Here is a 4,378-nt window from a genome sequence, read left to right on the forward strand (position 1 = left end):
AGGCAAGGACATTTGCGAAGAAAGAGACAGGGACAGTGGCAGGGAGAGCGAAAGCTGGGTGAACCCCTCTCTGGGCCCCTAAAAATTAGACTGCTTTATGTGGTCAAAATGGTGCCTGTACTATTTGTAATATATAGCGCAGGCGCCATTTTGTTCTGCAAAAATATAGCGCTATGTTAGTCAAATTTTCAAGTTGAGAATTTTGCATGGCCCACGAACGATGTTACAAATATCCATATGGCCCTCAGCAGAAAAAAGGTTCCCCACTGCTGCTGTAAGGGCTGCAGTTGCTACTGGGCCTAGGAGCCTGAGGGGGCCCAAAGACCCTTGTGCCAGATAAGAAGACACTGTTACTATACAAAGTTCATGCAGGTCAAGTTACATCTCTGGCTGGAGGGAAGGGGTAAGGTCAAGAATTTGGCTTGGGGCAGGGGATGCAGTTTCAATTTTCGCCTCAGGCAGAACGAAGGATATGTGCTTCCCTGCCCCTGGCCACAAAGCACTGAGGGAAGGGGGCCCAAGCTGAACTCCTGCACCAGGGCACATGAGCCTTTAGATACGCCCCTGAATTATATATTATACAAGTAAGAAGGATGACTTGCATCTACAGTCGTGGCCAAAAGTTTTGAGAATGACAAAAATATTAGTTTTCACAAAGTTTGCTGCTAAACTGCTTTTAGATCTTTGTTTCAGTTATTTCTGTGATGTAGTGAAATATAATTACACGCACTTCATACGTTTCAAAGGCTTTTATTGACAATTACATGACATTTATGCAAAGAGTCAGTATTTGCAGTGTTGGCCCTTCTTTTTCAGGACCTCTGCAATTCGACTGGGCATGCTCTCAATCAACTTCTGGGCCAATTCCTGACTGATAGCAACCCATTCTTTCATAATCACTTCTTGGAGTTTGTCAGAATTAGTGGGTTTTTGTTTGTCCACCCGCCTTTTGAGGATTGACCACAAGTTCTCAATGGGATTAAGATCTGGGGAGTTTCCAGGCCATGGACCCAAAATGTCAACGTTTTGGTCCCCGAGCCACTTAGTTATCACTTTTACCTTATGGCACGGTGCTCCATCTCGCTGGAAAATGCATTGTTCTTCACCAAACTGTTGTTGGATTGTTGGAAGAAGTTGCTGTTGGAGGGTGTTTTGGTACCATTCTTTATTCATGGCTGTGTTTTTGGGCAAAATTGTGAGAGAGCCCACTCCCTTGGATGAGAAGCAACCCCACACATGAATGGTCTCCGGATGCTTTACTGTTGGCATGACACAGGACTGATGGTAGCGCTCACCTTTTCTTCTCTGGACAAGCCTTTTTCCAGATGCCCCAAACAATCGGAAAGAGGCTTCATCGGAGAATATGACTTTGCCCTAGTCCTCAGCAGTCCATTCACCATACTTTCTGCAGAAGATCAATCTGTCCCTGATGTTTTTTTTTGGAAAGAAGTGGCTTCTTTGCTTCCCTTCTTGACACCAGGCCATCTTCCAAAAGTCTTCGCCTCACTGTGCGTGCAGATGCGCTCACACCTGCCTGCTGCCATTCCTGAGAAAGCTCTGCACTGGTGGCACTCCGATCCTGCAGCTGAATCCTCTTTAGGAGATGATCCTGGCGCTTGCTGGACTTTCTTGGACGCCCTGATGTCTTCTTAACAAGAATTGAACCTCTTTCCTTGAAGTTCTTGATGATCCTATAAATTGTTGATTGAGGTGCAATCTTAGTAGCCACAATATCCTTGCCTGTGAAGCCATTTTTATGCAACGCAATGATGGCTGCACACGTTTCTTTGCAGGTCACCATGGTTAACAATGGAAGAACAATTATTTCAAGCATCACCCTCCTTTTAACATGTCAAGTCTGCCATTTTAACCCAATCAGCCTGACATAATGATCTCCAGCCTTGTGCTCGTCAACATTCTCACCTGAGTTAACAAGATGATTACTGAAATGATCTCAGCAGGTCCTTTAATGACAGCAATAAAATGCAGTGGAAAGTTTTTTTTGGGATTAAAGTAATTTTCATGGCAAAGAAGGACTATGCAATTCATCTGATCACTCTTCATAACATTCTGGAGTATATGCAAATTGCTATTATAAAAACTTAAGCAGCAACTTTTCCAATTTCTAATATTTATGCAATTCTCAAAACTTTTGGCCACGACTGTACATGTGCTAGAATAGAATCCGTGGTATTATCTTGGTACTGCCATTCTGACAGTAAGGAGACTGCACCCTAGACTACAAAACCTTTGAAGTTAATGATGCATTTATCTCCTGATGTTCATGTTCAAGCTGACAATCCAAGCACAACTTTGGTTGACCATTTATATTATTGCATCGTCCCGGCCCAAGACCTCTCAGAAAACTGTTGTGCCACTTTTGTGCAACCACAAAAGATCTGCAGCAGTTGACAAAGGAGGCCATCTTAAAGGGGTTGTCCGAGTTATTTTTTTGTTCTATGTTCCTAACTAGGCAAATATAACAACTTTACAATTAACTAATTAACTCACTTTATCTCCAGTGGCTGGTTTCTCAGATTTCACTGAGGGTCACATGACCTGTGATGTCAGCTTCTCTCCCTGCTCTGATAAAGTTCGTTTACAAGCCTGTAAAGGAGATGTCACTGTGCTGGCCACGCCCCCTTCACTGCCGGGCTGTCTGCTCTCTCCTAGGATTCTTAACCCCTTCAGCTGCACAGACTGGCTATCTGCAGGCAGTGACAATTCTGGGCACAGTAGCTGACAGACTAGAGAAAGCATTGCGCAAGAAGGTAGGGGGAAGATCCTGTGTATATTAGCAGTGTCATTATACAGACATATAATACTGGTGGATAAAACAAGACTGAACACAAGATCTTCACAGCCTTCTACAGATCATAGGTGACATTTCACGAGACCTTATGTTCATCTACCTGATCATCCTGTGGGACATTGTGACATTCTTCTGACCCATCCTGTACAAGAAGAGGACTGGGACATCTCTCTGGTGTTGTTATCTCTTCCTTATCTGTAGGAAACATATCCAGTGACTGAATTCATTCCTTACATACAGATAATGAGCGGACGTGTGTATTTAGTCATGTCTATTACCTGGTGATGTGATGGGCCGGTGATCCTCCATCATGATGCCCTTATATCCATCTACCTGATCATCCTGTGGGACATAGTGATGTTCTTCTGAATTATCCTGTGGAAGAAGAGGACTGGGACATCTCTCGAGTGTTGTTCTATCTTCCTTAACTGTAGGTGTTGCAGAATCAGGATTAGATTGGATGGTCAGCCATGTTGTCTTAGGTATACATCTTGAGGCACATTTATGAAGACCTGTGTTTTAGGTGCAGGTCTTAACAAAGCCCTAAGCTGGCAGTGGTTCCACCGAAGTTATGAAGAGGCGCAGGCCTCTCCATAACTTCAGGGCTTCGAGCACCAGTTCTATATGTAAGACATCTTCCAAGTGGTCTCACATTTAGATCCTTTTCTACACCTGAAACATTTGTGGAAAATGGTACATGAGACAGGCCTGCTGGCCCGTTCCCTTCCCCGCCCACTGCACACCGACAATTGTAGACCTGCCGCCCCACACACTGCACCGACATCTGCGCTTGAAATACGTCTAATTTAGGTTTATTTCAGAATAGTAAAGGACCCCCTTGTGTTTACACCTCAAAAAGGAGCTGCCTTTTACCACGGCTGTAATTCACTTCCATTTACCACTTATGCCATAATCTGCCTACATTTTACATTGACTTCAATGAGGTCTTGCTGCTCTTCAGATTTCCATCAGAGATTTTAAGCCAAAACCAGGTGAGACTCTAAACACAGAACAGGTACAGAGCTTTCCCCTATACCTTATGTCTGTGGAGGCTCAAATCCTGGTTCTGGCTCACAATCACTGATGGAAATCACTGACAAAACACTGATGTGTGAATTTCAAGAAGTTTTGTGTTGTTGTGGCCAATTTCCAACAGTAGGAAACACATCCAGTGACTGAATTAATTCCTTACATACAGATAATGAGAGAACGTGTGTATTTAGTCATGTCTATTACCTGGTGATGTGAGGGGCCGGTGATCCTCCATCATGATGTCCTTGTACAGATCTTTGTGTCCTTCTAAATACTCCCACTCCTCCATGGAGAAATAGATGGTGACATCCTGACACCTTATAGGAACCTGACAACACAATGATACAGTCATCACCCAGATCCCTTCATAGTGTTCCTGTATAATGTCCCAGCATTCCCAGCAGTGTCACCTCTCCAGTCAGCAGCTCAATCATCTTGTTGGTGAGTTCTAGGATCTTCTCTCTATTGATTTCCTCATGTATCAGGTAGTGAGGTGGAGGCCCCATGATTGGGCTCAGGGTTCTTCCCCATCCT

The sequence above is a fragment of the Bufo bufo genome, chromosome 6, assembly GCF_905171765.1.
Source record: "Bufo bufo chromosome 6, aBufBuf1.1, whole genome shotgun sequence".
NCBI lineage: Eukaryota > Metazoa > Chordata > Amphibia > Anura > Bufonidae > Bufo > Bufo bufo.